The sequence below is a fragment of the Dendrobates tinctorius genome, unplaced genomic scaffold (genome assembly GCF_039654945.1).
Source record: "Dendrobates tinctorius isolate UK_male_01 unplaced genomic scaffold, ASM3965494v1 ptg000038l, whole genome shotgun sequence".
NCBI lineage: Eukaryota > Metazoa > Chordata > Amphibia > Anura > Dendrobatidae > Dendrobates > Dendrobates tinctorius.
Genome location: NW_027361706.1, coordinates 21,417,619 through 21,438,436, shown reverse-complemented (window position 1 = coordinate 21,438,436; position 20,818 = coordinate 21,417,619). Strand labels below are relative to the sequence as shown.

General features: G+C 43.5%; 1 long non-coding RNA gene across 1 annotated transcript in view; it reads left to right on the top strand.

The window, feature by feature from the left end:
• LOC141088369 (uncharacterized) overlaps positions 1-20,422 on the top strand; it is a 51,387-nt gene extending 30,965 nt beyond the window's left edge. The window contains exons 2-3 of the long non-coding RNA XR_012231931.1: positions 18,827-18,959; positions 20,109-20,422. This is a non-coding gene — a long non-coding RNA (uncharacterized lncRNA). The remainder of the gene's footprint in view (positions 1-18,826; positions 18,960-20,108) is intronic.
• Positions 20,423-20,818: the final 396 nt, after the last annotated feature.

The following is a 20,818-nucleotide window of genomic DNA, read 5'->3' as shown; positions in this document are numbered from 1 at the left end:
TTGTGGACTGAAATGAAATCTTGTTGGAATTCTATCAAAATGAAGTCACCTGTACTGGAAAATACCAATCACTTGTGAATATAATAACAGATCATAATTCTAGTTCTCCATTTGGCACATTGAGCGGAATCTGTCCCAGGCTGTAACTTTGCACACAGAGCACATTTTAATAATGTTTGACTACACACAGATCAAAAGCCCAAATATATGATGCTAGTTAAAATTTCCCCTTGCTTAGGAGAATATACAACAGACTTTTTATGCTGTCAGTCAATCTTTGTGCCAAGACCACCAGCTGTTTCCACCATCTTCTGTTCTGGCACCGAGATTGCCGGGAGCACTTAGACCACTAATTGGGCTTTTTCGAACCATCTATCAGAGGACTGTGGTTTATTGCTTCTTCTGTAAAGGGGATTTCGAGGACTAATTTGTTTTTCTTACTATGGGCCTAAAAACTAACAGGCAGCTAGCTGCTAACAGAGGCAACTAGTTGCCTATTCTACCCAGTGCGAATTCAGAGTCATTACTGACTGCTCCTGCCGGCGATTCAGCTGCTCCACGTCAACAGGGCAGCTCTTCTTCTTCCGGGCTGCTCTGGTGACAGGGCATGACTGCCAATGTCATGCTGATTCACAGCTGACTTCCTGTAGTTATCCAGCGGTGGCTGGTAGTCAGTCAGCATGACGTTAGCAGTCACGCCCCATCAACAGAGCAGAGTGGAAGAGAAGCCACTGCTCTGTCGATGTGAAATCAGCAGAAGCAGCTGAATCGCTGACAGTGGCGGCAGAGATTGCTGCCGGGCACATCAGGCAGGTAGTTAGTAACTTCCTGCCTGATAGTTCCTAAGCCCGTAGCAAGCTTTAACATAGCTCCCAAACGTCCCTACACGTTAGAGCTTTTTTCCCGGCTTCTATACTCACCTCTCTTCTTTCCGACAGCTTCATCGTTCTGTAGCTCCTCCTTGAGGGACAGGGCTGCATCTTTCTGCTCAGTGCATAAATTAATTTATATATTCACTGCTTCTCCCTCCTATGATTGGGTTCCCCCAGGAGTCAAACACGCATCTCCATTTTTGCAGGCTGCAATTCTACCAATGAGGCACAGCTTGTAATAGTGTAGCTATGAGAATGTGGTAATCTTGAACTCTATTGCAGACAATGAACCCACATTCAGGTTATACATGTCCATAGAGATACATTGGATACATAACAATGTATTTCTCTGGTCCTTGTATACTGAAGAGAAGAAAAATATTTTTTGTTCCTATAAAAGTAGCAAACATAATAAGCAGCAATTACAAAAATGTCTTTTTTTTTTTCCTGTAAGTCTCGCCAGGTCTGAAACCACAACCTTAACATTACAGGCAGATGCTAATGCCACTGAGCCACAAACTTTGATGAAGTCATGGAGAATTTAATCTGTACTACTGGCTCTGACTCCGCAAGTAGATTATATTGAAAGAAATACACTGCTATGTACAATGCATGTATTTGTATTCTATAGGGAAAATAAGAAATTTTGTTTCATCCTATAAAATTATTATAAAATAATAATGAAAAACACTTCATAATGAAAAAAATAATGTCATTCTTAAGGCGTTTTTATAAAACAATAAGCATCACAAATCATCAAATAACACAGACATATTTGGTGTCTCTTTAATCATAAGTACCTGCACAACACAGCGATCAGATAATATACGTGAATCGACAAATGACATAAAAAATGGCGCCATTGATATTTTTCTCTATTTAAACTCCTAAAAAAATGCAATAAACCTATAAGGCCGGTGTCACACTTGCCATATGAAAAATCCGTCCGATTCTCTCAGCCGAGAATCGCACAAATGTTCTCCGTATGGTGATCCATATGCAATCCGTATGCAATGCGATTTCTGTTATTGGTAATAGTAATAAATATATTAGGAAGTGTTTTCAATATTTGCTGCACATATTAAGACACATTCTATTAAAAAAAACTGATTTAATCAATAAGTCTTTTTCTGCTGACAAAAGAGATTTCTGGACATTTAGGCTATGTGCACACGTAGCGGAACTCTCGCGTAAATTACCGCGAGAATTCCATTCCATGGGAAAATTGCATTTACATTCCCGCGATTTTCCCGCGGAAAAACTAGTGTTTTGCAAGCGTAATTAGCTTGCAGAATGCTAGCTTTTTCCAAGCGATCTGTAGCATCGCTTGGAGAACTGATTGACAGGTTGGTCACACTCATCAAACATAGTGTTTGACAAGTGTAACCAATTTTTTACTACTGAGGCTGCCTATGCAGCATCAGTAGTAAAAGATAGTATGTAAAAAATAATTAAAAAAATATATATATTGTTATTCTCACCTTCTGGCGTCATGCGCAGCCTTCCTGCCTCTCTCCACTCTCCCGGTCCCAGTAATCCTTTGCGCGAATGACCGCGAGACGTCGCGCTCCCGTGAGATCGCGATGTCATTCTCGCAAAGGATTACTGGGACCGGGAGCGTGGAGAGAGGCGGGAAGGCTGCGCGGGACACCGGAAGGTAAGAATAACAATCTTTTTTAATTCTATTTTTTTACAGGGATATGGTACCCACAGCCCCGAGGAGAGTCTCCCCTCCTCCGGGTCGTAGGTATCATCTGCAAATGTTCTGCTTACTTTTCACATGGTGTGCACAGCCACATGCGTAAAATAAGCAGAACAATGCAATCCTATGGGTGCGGGATCGCTGCGATTCCGCTAAATTAATGAGCATGCTGCATTTTTTACCGCAAAGCGATTCCGCCGCGGAAAAAAATGCAGCATTAGCACAGCATTGCGGAATCCCATTGGAAAGCATGGGATGCTTATTTTTCGCACTTTCGCTGCAAAATCGCGCATTTAAAACCGCCTCGAAAACGCGAAAAAAACGTGACGTGTGAACGTAGCCTTACACAGACATTCTAGAAGCAGAAAATAGCAAACGATCGTCTGCTGGCAGGTAAGAAAGTCATCGCATGAGACTATACACAGTTTCATACTGTATACCTCTTTATGCTAAAAAGTAAAAGTTTCCTTTAAACAGATTGAACTTTGTCGTGGTTTTCCTAGGTGGAGATTACACTCTCACGCCCTCGTATGTACGCAGCTACGAGTGTACAGTAAACACAATATGTGGAAAAACCTCACTAAACATATGTGTACACTTGGTCTGCAAATAGCAGGAAAAGGCTAAGGGAAACATTTTACACATACTGACAGAAGAGAGGGACACATTTCAAATCATATGACTTTTTTTTTCAAGCCATGTCTAATATTGACCCTCATCAGACCTGAAAGGGCTTTAAAGTGAACCTGTTAAGACCCCAATGACCTCCAACCCAGCAACATTCACTTATTTATCAGTAAATTCTCTGCCTAACCAGCCCCGTATAATGTTTTTCTGTTGATGAGGTTTAAAAAAAGGCATTTATATTGTTGCCGATTCCTACTGGATGCTAATTAAGGCTTTGACTGGTCGATGGGGCGTTAGTTGCCCCGGACTAGTCAGCCCTCTTTCCGTGTTATCACATAATGATGTCAGCTTTGTATTGACAGTTGACATCAAGCCCTGAGTTTAGTAATGCAGTGGCGTCTATAAGATGCCTCCATTACTAACCCTATTGTCATATTGTAAATAAAAAGCTTTATATACAAATACAAAGCTGACATCAACCCCTACCCCATTACCCCATTTGCCAATGCAACTGGGCATGTGGTAAGAACAAGGCTAAGCGCTATGCTTTTTTTTCTGGGGTGGCTGAGAGCTGATGTTTTTAGTCTGGGAGGGGGCCAATATCCATGGCCCTTTCCTAGCCTATTAATATCAGCCTGCAGCTGGCTGCCTAGCCTTTGCTGGTTATTAATTATAATGGGACCCTAAGTAATCTTTTTGTTGGGTCCCCCATTTTAATGGCTAGTAAAAATTAAGTATACAGCTGTCAACTTATATTAATAGCCTGGGAAACTACATGGGTATTACCCCCTTCCCAGGCTATAAACATCAACCCCTAGCCGTCTGCTTTCCCTCTACTGGTTAATAAAATTTTGAGGGATCCCATGCCATTTTTTCAGATCTTTAGTTATTAACTAAAGATACTGTATGTATAGTAAGCTATACAAGCACTGTACTAATTATATATATATATTTATAATTAGTATATATACATACCTTTTTCTACCACACTTTTTCCTTCCACTCAATTTCCATTAAAAAGCTTGGATACAGCACTGTTTGAACAGCCAGCTTCTTTAGCAATGATCTTTTGTTCTTACCCTTCTTATGGAGTGTGTCAGTGACTGCCTTCTGGACATCTGTCAAGTCTGCAGTCTTCCCCGTGATTGTGGAGCTACTGAAACAGCATAAGGGATGTTTTTAAACGCTTAGGAAGCCTTTGCAGGTGTTTTTTGTTAATTATTCTAATTCACTGAGATAATGACTTTTGGGTTTTCATTGGCTGTAAGCCATAATCATCAACATTAACAGAAATAAACACGTGAGATAGATCACTCTGTAATGAATATATAATATATGAGATTCACTTTTTGTATTGAAGAACTGAAATAAATTAACTTTTTGATGATATTCTAATTTTGTGAGATGCACCGGTATAGAGCTGACAGTTATCTAATATGTTTGAGGGTCTTAGGCCATGGTCACACCTCCAGTATTAGTAGAGAGGAACAATCAGAGGAAAAGTATAAGGCCGGCGTCAGTCACAACGTATAAAAATACGGATCGTATTGTACGGTCGTAATACGTAGAAATGTTCCCTGAACAGTGATCCGTATGTCATCCGTTGTCAGGGTGTGGCCGCATATTTTGCGCATGTAGGCATCCGTATGCCGAGATTTTCTCGCAGGCTTGCAAAATGGACATATAATGGATCCCTATGACAGGTTAAAACCCGAACGAAAGAATAGATATATACACATAGAATATATATACATGTCATTGAGACACATATATACATATTGTAAGGATTCGACTCGCTTAGGCTGGTTTCACATTAGCGCTTTTGTGCGCAGCGCATCGTGCGCACCCGTGCGCATGCGCACTGCGCACCTATACTTAACATGACGTGAGCATGGTCTTGCGCATACTTGCGTTTTCGTGCGCATGCGTTTTTTTGTCTTTTGCGCCAGGCGCGCCAGACGCAACATGTTGCATTTTTGGTTCCGCCCTGTCTCGTCAAATAAATGCATGCGCACGCTTGCGCACGGAATGCGCAAAAACACCACATTGGAGCCTATGGGAACGCATGCGTGCGCATGGTCTTGCACACGCTTGCGTTTTTTTGCGCATGCGTTTTTGAGTTAAACAAGTCTAGAATGTTCTCTAGACAATGGAAAAAACGTCACACTTAAAAACGCATGCGCATAAAAAACGCAAACTCATGCAAAAACGCATGTAAAACGCAAACAACGCTGCGTTTTTTTTACACATCAGCGTGCGCATGACGTTAAAAAACCGCGCGTTTGTTTTGCGTTTTTCTTTGCATTTTTTATGCGCCCGATGCGCTGCGCAAAAAAACGCTAATGTGAAACTAGCCTTAGGTGCAGCGGGAGTCAAACATGACGCACGTTCCTTTAAAATTTCACAGGGTTTATTACTCCATAAACCATAGACAGCACATAAACAGTCCTTAGCTGGGCTGTGTTCCCTCAGGTCCTATGCACACAGGCCAGGGCAATGTCCAGAGCAGCGCTCTATCTGCAGCCGCAGACACAGGAAGGCTTCTCCTTCCTTGGAACACAGACCACTCTCTGTAGTGTCCCACCTGGACACATGGAAGTCTGTCCACACTCTGACAGACTCCCTCACAATCTTCCTCACATGTGCTAAACACGTTAATTACATAGCCCTGTAACCACACCCATAGGTGAGGTATGGATCACATGAGCTGGTCACATGGTCAGGACTTCACCACAGGTCCTGAACATACACATATCTTCAGGCAAAACGGAGTACAGTCCGCACCCAGTGCACTAAATGACATCTTTAGTGCTCATGTACACTATAGGCAAAATACTTCGGGTTGCATCGCAGGGAGCATCCCTCCATGTGACATATCTCCCATTAACCACGCGATCACCTGTCACACCACATATCCCCCTCCTCTGCCTAAAGCCGTGGGGCTTGGCACTTTCTATTACTTGACCAGAGATCCTTCTCGGTCGTCTCTGCCAGTCAAATCGTCTATCAAAGTCAGGCCCTGCTAGTGAACCCTTCAGTAGGTGTCCATTATCCGACTCTGTCTTGTTCTTTGATAAAGATGGGCCCATGTCAGACCACCCGCATCCCCAGCGTTCAGTATGGTGTTGCGACTCCCTTGCCCCCATACCTCTTGTCTGGACTGACTCTTAGTCACCACTTCTTCTACAGGGTCTCCCGCCTAGGTCACTCAGCTCTGAGCTAACTGAGGCATCACTACTTCCTCTTCCATCAGGCCACCTACTGTCATCTCTCTGCTGGCCATTTCTCCTAATGTCTATAAGGTCCCGAGAGCAGCCCTTCCATTTATCTCTATGTACTCTCTTATCTCCAGCTTCAGGACTTCCAGTCTTAAGTGAACCTTTTTGCCTTTCTATACCGCGAGTTGAAGGAGGCGGCCATCTTCTTTCCATTTCCTCCAGCTCTCTACTGATCTGCTTCCTCTCAAGTCTTAGCTGCTCTACTTCTTTCAGGTATGACACGCGATACTCCAGGAGCATCCGGATATTCCCAAGGCTCTCCATGGACCCGACAACGAGGAATGGAACCATTCCATCTTCACCCTTGTCCTGGGCTTCGTCATCAGCCGGAATCCTCACTCTCATCACACCAGACCTGTTCACCATGTCCTGCATCACTTTCCCAAACCTTCCGATGACTTTCCTCACCAGACCTCCGGGCACTTGAATGATGTCTTCTGCAATGCCCTGCTGACTTTGAACTTTCCTCGCACACTCTAGACATCGAGCGGCTTCTTTTTTTTTCCAACAGGATCATCTTCCTTGTGCGGAGGCATTGTAGATGCATATCCCTCAGGATAGTAACCCGCTTCCTTGTGACTTCCTTAGATGACAGTATGACCAGCTGCTTCATCTCTGGTGCCCAGATCGCACTACATGCTTCTATAGCCTTCCTAAAGGCCTCATGCACACCTTCCTCAGCACAGGCTTCCTGCATGTCTTCTGGTACATCAATTACAACCTTGAAGGTTGTGGACTTGCTCTCATCGTGGACAGATGGCTCTGGGTTCCCTACGGACACTTCCCTCAAGATATCTGTCACGATCGGATGACTGTCTTGTGCAGCCCTTGGCTCACCATCTTCCTGAGATTTACCGTCTTCAGGACCCTTTTCCAAGATGGGCTTTGGCAGTTCTGCCTTGCTATCAGTCGAGCACGGCCGCTGTACGTCTTCGCCCATCCACTTCACCTGCAGAAGCCCTTTTACTACTCCACTAAGTTCTTGCAGAACTTTATCTCGCTCCTCTGCCAGGTAGCGATGCTCATCCTCTCTCCTGAGAATCTCCTGTTGATGCTTCTCTTGGGCCTCTCTGAGCACCTCCATATCTTCCAACAGGGTCTTGTTCATGGTTTTACAAGCTGACAGGTGACCTCTGAGCTCAGAGACTTCCTTCTCCAGCTCATCCACTCTGTGCTCAGTCACTTGTCTCAATGCCTTGCCTGCCAAGAGCTCGGACTCTAGGTGGTGCAGCTGCTCCACCTGCGCGGAGTTGGCGACTTCCAGACTCACCACCTTCAGACACTCCCTCGCCAGCTGCTGACACATCTCTTCGCGCCCTTGCTCCAAGTCTCGTAGGTGCGCTTCTACCTGGTGCAAACTGTCATTACACTGGGTTCGTGCTTCTGTCTGACAAACACTGTCTTCAGCCCTAGTGGTTGCTACTGGCAATAACATATTACAGTCACGCCTGGTACCTGTGTCACACCCCACCGTATGGGAAACGCTCATGTTGCTCTCTGTTCGGGTGTTAGGTGCACTCTTTTTAATTACCACACCACTATCAGTCCCCCTGTGGTACCCGTCAGGTGACATCATGTCCGTAAGTAGGGCTGACGCACTGTTCTCTCTGGTCATGCTTAACTTAGGCCTGTCAACTTTAGGAGGCGGACTTTTCACACCATTACCTCCCATACACATTATATCAACAGACACTTCTCCTTTTGTCCACCAGTCCCACAGGGCTTCTAAGTCCCGCCCTATTACCATAGTATACTGTAAGTCTGGGTCTACTGTCACTACATGGTACGTGGAACTCTCAGTCATGTCAATGTAGAGGTATGCTGTCAAAAGTTCTTTATCGTCCCCACCAAAGCCATTCACTCTCGTCACCGTCCCAGGGGACACAGAATAATAATAATAATAATAATAATCTTTATTTATATAGCGCCAACATATTCCGCAGCGCTTTACAGTTGAACAGTTTCAAACACAACAGTCATAAGTAACAACGTTAACAATACAATAATTAAAGCGAAATAAGACGACCCTGCTTGTGGAGCTTACAATCTACAATGAGGTGGGGGAGATACAAAGCATAGGTTTGTATTTACAATGATGTATTTACAATGACGGTCCAGCCATCTTCAGGGGGTGGGGGTTAGATGGAGATAGTGAATGGGCTACACACACACAAACATAACATGACTTTGATTACTGAATGTGATAGGCCGCTCTGAACAAATGCGTTTTGAGCGAGCGCCTAAAACTATGCAAATTGTGGATGATCCTAATATCTTGGGGTAGAGCATTCCAGAGGATTGGCGCAGCACGGGAGAAGTCTTGGAGTCGGGAGTGGGAGGTACGGATTAGGGCAGAGGTTAGTCGAAAGTCATTTGCAGAGCGCAGCGGTCGGTTAGGCCGATAGACAGAAATGAGGGAGGAGATGTAAGGGGGTGCCGCACTGTGGAGAGCTTTGTGGGTGAGAACAAGTACTTTGAATTGTACCCTGTAATGAATTGGCAGCCAGTGTAACGACTGGCGAAGAGCGGACGCGTCTGAGTAACGATTAGCCAGATGGACAACCCTGGCTGCTGCATTAAGGATAGACTGGAGAGGGGAGAGTCGAGTGAGAGGGAGGCCAATTAATAGAGCATTACAGTAGTCCAGGCGGGAGTGGATCAGGGCGACAGTGAGAGTTTTTGTTGTTTCCATGGTGAGAAAAGGGCGGATTCTAGAGATGTTCTTTAGGTGTAAGCGGCATGAGCGGGCAAGAGATTGTATATGGGAGGTGAAGGAGAGATCGGAGTCGAACATAACACCCAGACAGCGTGCCTGCTGTCGGGGTGTTATTATGGTGCCACCCACAGAGAGGGAAATGTCAGATTTAGGGAGGTTAGTAGATGGTGGGAGCAGAAGAAGTTCAGTTTTGGAGAGGTTGAGTTTCAGATAGAGAGCAGACATGATGTTGGAGACTGCAGACAGACAGTCAGTGGCGTTCTGTAGTACAGCGGAGGTAAGGTCAGGGGATGATGTGTACAGTTGTGTGTCATCAGCATAAAGATGGTACTGAAAGCCAAATCTGCTGATGGTCTGTCCAATTGGGGCCGTATAGAGAGAGAAGAGAAGGGGGCCAAGGACTGAGCCCTGAGGTACCCCAACAGTGAGAGGAAGAGGAGATGAAGTGGAGCCAGAAAACAGAACACTGAAGGAGCGGTCGGAAAGATAGGAGGAGAACCAGGAAAGAGCAGTGTCCTTAATGCCTAGTGACTGGAGCCTAGAGAGTAGGAGAGGATGGTCAACAGTGTCGAAAGCTGCAGAAAGGTCGAGAAGAATGAGCAGAGAGTGGTCACCATTACGTTTTGCTGTCAGAAGGTCATTGGTCACTTTGATGAGTGTAGTTTCTGTCGAATGTAGGGGGCGGAAACCGGACTGTGAAGGGTCTAGGAGGGAGTGAGTGGAGAGGTAACGGGTAAGGCGTGAGTATATCAGGCGCTCCAAGAGTTTAGAGATGAAGGGGAGATTGGAGACTGGTCTGTAGTTGTTTGTGCAGGATGGGTCGAGGGTGGGTTTCTTTAGTAATGGAGTAATGATAGAGTGTTTGAAGGAGGAGGGGAAAATGCCAGAGGAGAGGGAGAGATTAAAGATTGTAGTTAGGTGAGTTGTGACAACTGGGGAGAGAGACTGGAGGAGATGTGAGGGAATGGGGTCGGTTGTGCATGTAGTCGGACGAGAAGAGGAGAGGAGCCTGGAGACTTCTTCTTCTGTGATGGGAGCGAATGTGGAGAGTGAGCCAGGGGGACACAGAATGTCCAGGTGTGGTTCTTAGCACAGATACCAGACTCCCAGGGTCTAACAATCCCATCACCCGTTCTCCATCCAGCCAGAAGAAGCACTGTAGTGTCGGTTCACTGACCGAGCTACTCACAATCGTCTCATCTCCCAGCCCACCTTCCGTCAGGTCCGTAAGTTGGGCAGATGTACTTCTTCCTCTGGTCAGTTCTACCTCTGACCTGTCCATGTCAGGAGCCGTCACTGTCTCAGTGTCTGCTTGCCCCACAGTCGAAACGTCTACGTCGTCCGACCAAACGTCATCAAACAAAAGAAAGTCCCGGCCCCTCTCCCAGGCATAGACTAAGTCCCGTGGTATCCCTCTACCTTGGCACTCACCACCTTTGGTCCCCTCAAACACTACTCTGTCTACTGCGTAGTTCACCGTGACCCCGTGTTTACAGCGAACCCTGACGTTTTTCTTGGTCAGAGAGAAAACGAGAGGCGTTCCTGTCAGTCACCTGACTCTCTGAGTCCAGCTGACCAAAGGCTCCTTCCCGGTGCAGCATCACTGTACACATCTTTGGCCCGTCATTACTACCCGGAAAGGATATTCCACATTCTGAAAAAGACCTGCACATACACTGCGGTACTCCAGACATACCTACTGAGTCACCCAGTGCTCCTGGGAATCGCTGCCCGCAGTCTGTCACCAATTGTAAGGATTCGACTCGCTTAGGGGCAGCGGGAGTCAAACATGAGGCACGTTCCTTTAAAATTTCACAGGGTTTATTACTCCATAAACCATAGACAGCACATAAACAGTCCTTAGCTGGGCTGTGTTCCCTCAGGTCCTGTGCACACAGGCCAGGGCAATGTCCATAGCAGAGCTCTATCTGCAGCCGCAGACACAAGAAGGCTTCTCCTTCCTTGGAACACAGACCACTCTCTGTAGTGTCCCACCTGGACACATGGAAGTCTGTCCACACTCTGACAGACTCCCTCACAGTCTTCCTCACATGTGCCAAACACCTCCATTACATAGCCCTGTAACCACACCCATAGGTGAGGTATGGATCACATGAGCTGGTCACATGGTCAGGACTTCACCACAGGTCCTGAACATACACATATCTTCAGGCAAAACGGAGTACAGTCCGCACCCAGTGCACTAAATGACATCTTTAGTGCTCATGTACACTATAGGCAAAATACTCCGGGTTACATCGCAGGGAGCATCCCTCCATGTGACATATCTCCCATTAACCACGCGATCACCTGTCACACCACAATATATTTAGATTTCATAGAGTTCTACACAGCAGAATAGCCGCTAAATCAATTGCCGGCTTCTGTAAAATCAATACAAAACCCGACATGAAATGACACATACAGTTTAGTGCTGCCATTCAAAAATACAACTCGTCCCACAAAAAAACAAGCCTTCATATGGCTATGGGGACAGAAAAATAAAAAAGTTATGACTCTTGGAAGAAGGGGATGAAAAAACGAAAATGAAAAATGACCACGGCGTGAAAGGGGTGCTCTCAAACCAAATTTGAAGTTCATTATAAATGTCTATCTCTTTAATGTAATATTTGAATCACTTTTCTAAAATATTTTGAATGAATTTCCTACTGCTCCCTCTCTACTTTTTTACTTCCATTCTGAAGACATTAAGTTTGCGAATCCTCAGGGTATGCTGGGATACTCAAACGGGTTGTTACCAGGGGGCTTGGCTACTGTGACTTGGTGATTTTTGATTAAAATATATTAGAAAAATGATTCTAATTATTAAATTAAAAGGGTTGTCCAGCCTTAGACTACAAGTCTGCAGTCACTTTATGTGACTGCAGACTTGTGAATCCTCTCATTGGGTGCAATGCAAGTTGAGCGGAGGACTCATGACTGCAAACATGTGATTTACATACTTCCGTCAAATTTCCAACTACACTTTTTCCAGCCTCGCTCAGTACACTGGCACTGAGTGAGGCTGTGCTCATGTAATAGGCATGTGACTGCATGTATGCCAATCATATGACAGCATGTATGAAATACTTTCAGTCATGTGCCGACCACCCCCAGCACCGGAGAATCCTCACAGGGTGAAGTTTGCGTGATGGGAGGATTCACAAGTCTGCAGTCACATGGATTGACTGCAGACTTGTAGCTTAAGGCCAGACAACCACTTGAAATAAACTTTTAGGGTATGTGCGCACGGTCAGTATTGACAGCGCTTTGGACGCAGCACATGACCGCTCCGTCCAAAGCGCTGCCGGCTTTTGTACACGCGATGATTCCGCATGTGTTCATTGAACCACGCGGAATCACCGTATCCTATACATAGGACGGTGATATTTATCTTGACATGACATGTTGCGGTCTATAAAGACACACTGCATGTGTGTATATGCAGGGCCGCCGGATGCGGCCATGCATGCATAGTGGAGATGGGATTTCATAAAATCCCCTCCACTATGCTGTAACATTTGGATGCTGTGGCTGTACGCAGCGTCCAATCTGCAGCAATTACTGACTGTGGAAACATACCCTAAGGATGAACTTTTGGTGCAGACCATCCCTTTAGCCTCTACATGCTGTCATCCAGATCCACAAACTTCTCATTTGTTCAGGGAAAATCCACAAAGCTCCTCACACACAGAGTACAGTGTAGCAAACCCAGCCCATCACACTAAAACCCCTCAGTATAACATTAAATTCATCCCCATGTCCTTACAGTATAAAACCCATCAGCACCACATGTTATACAGTGCAGCACACACTACAGTATAGGATTCCCCAGTCCCTAACAGCACAGTCTCTCATCCCCCACACATTCAGTGTAGCCCCCCCAGCGCCTCATTATGTACATGGGGTCATATAGCCCCCTTTTCACCCCCAACTTTTATTTTCCTAAGGGTAGCAGGACACCAAAAGTTATTGTGCAATTTGTCCTGAGTATGCTGATACCCAAACTACTATCTGGGCGCATGGCAGAGCTCTGAAGGGAAGCAGCGCCATTTGACTTTTTTGGCTGGAATTGATATCGGACGCCATGCTGCGTTTGGAAAGCCCCTGATGTACCTAAACAGTGGAAATCCCCCACAAATGACACCATTTTGGAAACTAGAGCCCCCAAGGAACTTATCTAGATGTGTGGTGAGCACTTTGAACCCCCAAGTGCTTCAGAGAAGTTTATAACGTAGAGCCATAAAAATAAAAAAATCATGTTTTTTTTCCACAAAAATGATATTTTTGCCCCCAATTTTTTATTTTCCCAAGGGTAACAGGAGAAATTGGACCCTAAAAGTTGTTGTACAATTTGTCCTGAGTAGGGTGATATCCCATATGTGGGGGGTAAACCACTGTTTGGGCGCATGGCAGAGCTTGGAAGTGAAGGAGCACCGTTTTACTTTTTCAACGCAGAATTGGCTGGAATTGAGATCAGACGCCATGTTGCGTTTGGAGAGCCCCTGATGTGCCTAAACAGTGGAAAACCCCAATTCTAACTCCAACCCTAACCCCAACACACCCCTAACCCTAATCTCAGCCCTAACCCTAGCCCTAATCCTAACCCTAGAACTAACTCTAACCCTTGACCTAGCCCTAACCCTAATGGGAAAATGGAAATAAATAATTTTTTTTAATATTATTATTTTGCCCTAACTAAGGGGGTGATAACGGGGGGTTTGATTTACTATTTATGGCGGGTTTTTATATTTGGCAGCTGTCGCACGCTAAAAGACGCTTTTTATTGTAAAAATAATTTTTGCATCACCACATTTTGAGAGCTATAATTTTTCCATATTTTGACCCACCGAGTCATGTGAGGTCTTATTTTTTGCGGGATGAGTTGACATGTTTATTGGTACCATTTTTGGGCACGTGACATTTTTTATTGCTTTTTGTTGCGATTTTTGGGATGCAGAATGTACAAAAAAACAGCATTTCATGAAATTCTTTTGGGAGGTGCGTTTACACCGTTCCACGTGTGGTAAAATTAATAATGCGGTTTTATTGTTTGGGTCAGTACGGTTACAGCGATACCTCATTTAGGTCGTTTTTTATGCTTTGGCACTTTTATGCAATAAAAACAATGTTATATAAAAAATAATTATTTTTGCATCGCTTTATTCTGCGAGCTATAACGTTTTTATTTTTTCGCTGATGACACTGTCTGGCAGCTCGTTTTTTGCAGGACAAGATGACGTTTTCAGCGGTACCATGGATGTTTATATACTTTTTTTATTGTGCATTATTGCACTTTTTGTTCGGCTGTATGATAATAAAGCATTGTTTTTTATTTTTATTTTTTAAGGGGTTCACTAAAGGGGTTAACTAGTGGGACAGTTTTATAGGGTGGGTCGATATCGACGCAGCAATACTAAATATATGTACTTTTATTGTTTGTTTTTTTATTTCCAAAAAATGAATTTATTAGTGAATAATTTTTTTTTATAATTTATTTAGGGATTTTTTTTATAAATTATTCTTACACGTGTTTTTTTTTTTACTTTATTATTACTTTGCAGTGCAGTGTCAGATCAGTGATCTGACATAGGCACTGCAGCAGGCTTTCTCAGCGCCTACTCTCTGCAGGCACTGAGGAAGCCGCCTCCCTGCAGCCCCCCCAAGGCCCCCGTGGCCATCTTGGATCCAGGGGCCTGCAGGGAAGGAGACCCTCAGAGTAGCGCAGCACATTGCGCTCCCCCTCCCTGCTTGATTCTTCCCTAATCCCCCGGTACACTGAGATCATGTTTGATCGCAGTGTACCAGGGGTTAATGTGCCGGAGGCGGTCTGTGACCGCCCCAGGGGAGCTGTTGATATCTTAGGCTGGTTTCACATTTGCGTTTTTTTTCGCGGTAATTTAGCGCTAAATAGCGCATGTGTTTTTTTTTCCTATACTTTGCATGGGATGCACTTATGTGCGCATACACATGTGTTTGTACGCGTTTTACCGCGCATGCGTTTTTTTGCGGTATGCGCTCGGGCGCACAAAATGCAACTTGGTGCATTTTTTGTGCGTCCGATTTGCCTCAAAAAAACGCATGCGCGCGCAATGCGTTTTTTTACAGCAAGACACCCATTATAAGTCTATGGTGAGCATATGTGCGCATTGGCATGCTTATGTATGCGTTTTTTTGCACATGCGTTTTTTTTTTTACCATTAGTTTAGACAATGGAATTTAGGGGTTTGGGTAAAGTTAGGGTTAGTTAAGGGGGTTTAGGGTTAGGGTTAGGGTCAGGGTTAGGGTTAGGGTTAGTGTCAGGGTTAGGGTTAAGTATGGTTTGGTTAAGGGTTAGGGTCAGGGTTAGGGTTAGGGTTAGGGTCAGGGTTAGGGTTAAGTATGGTTTGGTTAAGGGTTAGGGTCAGGGTTAGGGTTAGGGTTAGGGTTAGGGTCAGGGTTAGGGTCAGGGTTAGGGTTAAGTATGGTTTGGTTAAGGGTTAGGGTCAGGGTTAGGGTTAGGGTTAGGGTCAGGGTTAGGGTTAGGGTTAAGGTTAAGTATGGTTTGGTTAAGGGTTAGGGTCAGGGTTAGGGTTAAGTATGGTTTGGTTAAGGGTTAGGGTCAGGGTTAGGGTTAGGGTTAGGGTCAGGGTTAGGGTTAGGGTTAGGGTCAGGGTTAGGGTTAAGTATGGTTTGGTTAAGGGTTAGGGTCAGGGTTAGGGTCAGGGTTAGGGTTAAGTATGGTTTGGTTAAGGGTTAGGGTCAGGGTTAGGGTTAGGGTTAGGGTCAGGGTTAAGGTTAAGTATGGTTTGGTTAAGGGTTAGGGTCAGGGTTAGGGTTAAGTATGGTTTGGTTAAGGGTTAGGGTTAGGGTCAGGGTTAGGGTTAGGGTTAGGGTCAGGGTTAGGGTTAGTAAAGTCATGGTTTGGGTTAGTGTGAGGGGCCACCTAATGTTGGAAAAAAACGCAAACGCGGTAAAAACGCACTAAAAACGCATAAAAACGCTGCGTTTTTTTCATGCATGCTCATAAAAATGCTTGAAAAAAACGCAGCAGTTGTATGCTTTTGTATGCGTTTTTCAATGCGTTTTTTTGCGGGAAAAACGCGCTGCAAAAAAAAGCAAGTGTGAAACAGGCCTTAGACGTACTATCCTGTCCCCGGTCATACGGTCCCGGGTACCGTGGACGGGATAGTACTTCTGATGTCAGAAAGGTGTTAACGTAGATGAAAGATAGATAGATAGATAGATAGATAGATAGATAAAAAGCCAGCAATTTGTGTGCTGCATACAGTATAATCACAGCGTGACAGGTTAGAATAAAATAGATAGAATAAGTTATACACATACAATACATAGATATATAGATGTCAGTGACACATATATATAAAGTGTATGTATATATGTGTTTACATGATAGATAGATAGATAGATAGATAGATAGATAGATAGATAGATAGAATAAAAGCTGTAAATTCAGCAGCCACATAGTGTGAAATCACAGCAGGAGCCGACAGGATATAAGGGATGGATTACATACAGTAAATACACAAAGAATAGTTAGATATACAGTGTGTACAGAAAGTATTCAGACCCCTTTAAATTTTTCATTCTTTGTTTCATTTCAGCCATTTGGTAAATTCTAAAAAGTATTTTTTTCTCATTAATGTACACTCTGCACCCCATCTTGACTGAAAAAAACAGAAATGTAGGAATTTTTGCACATTTATCAAAAAAGAAACTGAAATATCACATGGTCATAAGTATTCAGACCCTTTGCTTAGTATTGAATAGAAGCACCCTATTGAGCTAGTACAGCCATGAGTCTTTTTGGGAATCATGCAACAAGTTTTTCACACCTGGATTTGGGGATCCTCTGCCATTCTTCCTTGCAGATCCTCTCCAGTTCCGTCAGGTTGGATGGTGAACTTTGGTGGACAGCCATTTTCAGGTCTCTCCAGAGATGCTCAATTGGGTTTAGGTCAGGGCTCTGGCTGGGCCAGTCAGGAATGGTCACAGAGTAGTTCTGAAGCCACTCCTTTGTTATTTTAGCTGTGTGCTTAGGGTCATTGTCTTGTTGGAAGGTGAACCTTTGGCCAAATCTATGGTTCAGAGTAGTGATGAGCGAACGTGTTCGCCACTACTCGGTACTCACCCGAGTATCACTGTACTCGGTGTACTCGGTGAGCACCGAGCATTTCTAGGATTACTCGGAGGGAACTCAGGTCTCCACCCAGCATTTTTGGCGGACTTTACAGAACCAATCACGATGCAGGGATTGTCTGCCAGGCAATGCAATGCCTCAAAAAAACACCAAAATGCAGGCAGAGATGCTTACCTGCTAAGGCCACAGAACAAATGCACTAAACAAGGTGCAGCGAACCCATTGAGATGGCACAGGTGCAAAAATACCTGATGAGGCAGCCAGCCTCCAATCAGGACATGGCTGCTTGGTATAATAATGCACAAAAAATAGAATCTGTATGGGGCAGTGTTCACACAGAAAATGCAAAGCGTCCGGCTGAACCTATTAGTGTCGCCCATACTATTAGATCAGGCGGGCAAACCAGTGCTAAAAGATGCATACCATGTGAACAGAGGCAACAGTTTACAGAGTCATCTGGGCCCAGCTACACCCAGAAAAAAAAATAAATGAAATGCCGCAACCATCTTTGTTGTGGTCGTGCAGTGATTGGCTGGTCGCACAGCATCATCAGGGTATAAGAGACCGGATACTGCCCTGCTCGCCACATTCAGCTCCGGATTGAGATAGTGTAGGGACAGCTGCTGCCTTGATAAGGTCAGAATTGGGGATTTATTAGTGAGTGTGGGGTCTACGACCCTAAACAACTCAAATCCACCTAAACCATCATCATATGAGGACCCCTCTGGTGTCAGGATGAACACTTATGAACACTTCATCTTAAACTGCATATTATTGTTTGATACAGTAATAATAGTGTTGTTCATGAACTTTTGTATATGCAGTTGTTTATATTATTTGCACATGTGCACTTTAATTATGTTTTTTATTTAAATGCTGCATTTTATAATGCTATGGTATAATACTAAAGTCCAAGCCCCCCCTCTTGTGCTTCTGCTCACTGGGTCCCTCACAACAGTGAGGGCAGTAATGCTCTGATGGCGGTCCTGTCCACGCATAAAAGTATAAAATAAAGACTCAGACACATCATGGAAAGTTTAAATAGTGGGAAGTTTATTATACGCTTTATTATATGTTATTTATTATATTATATTTATGCATTATATATTTATTATATTATATTATATATTTATTATATTAAATTATATTATTTATTATATATTTAACATATATGCTTATTATATTATATTATATTATTATTTATTATAGATTTAACATTTTATATTCATATTTATATTTATTATATTAAACTATATTATTATTATTATTTCTTATATGCTGGTTATATTTATGCATTATATATTTATTATATTATAATATATATTTATTATATTATATTAAATTATATTATATATTATACTATATTATTATTTATTATATATTTAACATTTTATATTTATATTATATATTTATTATATTATATATTTATTATATTAAACTTTTTTTTTTCTTTTTATTCATAAATCCATTAAAATGCAATGGTCCAAGCAGTTCAAAACAGCAATAACGCAGGAAATTCGTGCAGATAGGACGCTCACGTTATTGCTGGACTTTGCTTTGTCGTTGTTCACATTTGTATGGATGGACTCCTACATCCAGATCCGGGCACAACGGAGTTAACCAGGTCAGCTGAGGTTCCAGGTGGTTCACAGGAGTGAGCTGGTCTACATTGTTGGATTTATTATATTAAACTATATTATTATTATTTATTATATGCTGGTTACCTTCCATCACTCACAAAGAGCATACAGCAACACTCAGGACAGGAAAAACCCCAGTGGTGGAGACCTGTAGGGAAACCATGGCTGCTGTACTACTGCCCTTCCTCTGGGCATACTAAGGGAGGTCACTACTATAAAATACACGTGTGATAAAATAACAATTATGTGTAAAGTATATAGTGTGTCTATGAGTACAGTATATGGGGTGTCTGTATGTTGCCTATGTACAGTGGGGTGGGCTTTTTCTGTGTGTGACTATTCAGCATAGTAACATAGTAACATAGTATTTAAGGTTGAAGGGAGACTTTAAGTCCATCTAGTTCAACCTATAGCCTAACATGTTGATCCAGAGGAAGGCAAAAAAAACCCATGCGGCAAACAGCGCCACATTGGGGAAAAAAATTCCTTCCTGACTCCACATACGGCAATCAGACTAGATCCCTGGATCAACGCCCTATCAAGGAATCTAGTCTATATCCCCTGTACACCATACCAGCATACTTCTCTACTTTCTCCAGTTCTTCATCCGTCACATCTTCTATCTGTTCTTCTAGGACCGTCAGCCACATTTCTCCTCCAGCCATGTTCTTCTCCTTGTAGGTCCTGCAGCTCTGTTTCCAGGCATCAGTGGATATTCCTCTCTCTCTTCCATGCCCAGTGGTCAGGGTCTTCTGCCATGATCTAGAATAAAATAAGTGATTATAATCAGAGTGTAAAGGGCATATGTCACCATTAATCATAATCCAATTTGCATATATTTTAGACCTGATGATACTGGTGTGATGACTGAAATCCATGGCAGAATGACTTTATAATCACTTATTAAAGTTTTCTTGCTTGACATTAAAGCAAGCATGTCATGAGTCCAGCTATGGCTGCAGTCATAAAATGCTCTGCCTAATATCAGGATTATATGACCATTTTGACGTGGCTTTACAAAGTAAGTACAAGCGCCTCATCAGGTCTAAGGAATTTATTTAAGCATACTGTTTATATTGTGATCTCTATTTACAGATCAGCTTTATATTATTATTGTTTCTATTGCTCACCAGATCACACGTGTCCCGATCCACCCAAGCCCGGAATCCCATCCTGGTGAGCAGAACATTAGGGCATTGTAGCAGTCGGTCCTTCTTCATCCTCCACTTCCGTCCAAGGGCCCAGCGGTAGATCTCATGTCGATATCGCACCTCTTCTTGCTCAAACTGGTTGGCTAAAAACCTTGGAGGGAAGAGAAATGAAACCAGATAAATTACAATCCACTTCAGAAGAAAATACAGACAACAACAACAAATGCCATTATCATGTATTTAGCCGAGTGGCCGAAAAGAGATTTTGGTTTTACAATAAAATAAAACAATGTTATTTATAGACGTGAATGTGTAATAATAAAAGAGACTCACAGAGCTGGAAAGAAGAAGGTTCCATATTCTGAAGATGGCAGTCCTGCTCTCCTGAAGTAAGCGACGACCATGGCGAGGAGATACTGGAGGGAGGAGAAGCCGAGTTAGAGGGATATATAACACAGCACATCTTCTCAGATCTGGATAATTTCTTATCCTTCACTACAATAATACCTTGTCCGAAATCTTAAGACAGCTGTCCCTGGCTAGAAAACATCTGATGTATTCTTCTTCTTCGAGGGCAGCACGGTGGCTCAGTGGTTAGCACTGCAGCCTTGCAGCGCTGGAGTCCTGGGTTCAAATCCCACCAAGGACAACATCTGCAAGGAGTTTGTATGTTCTCCCCGTGTTTGCGTGGG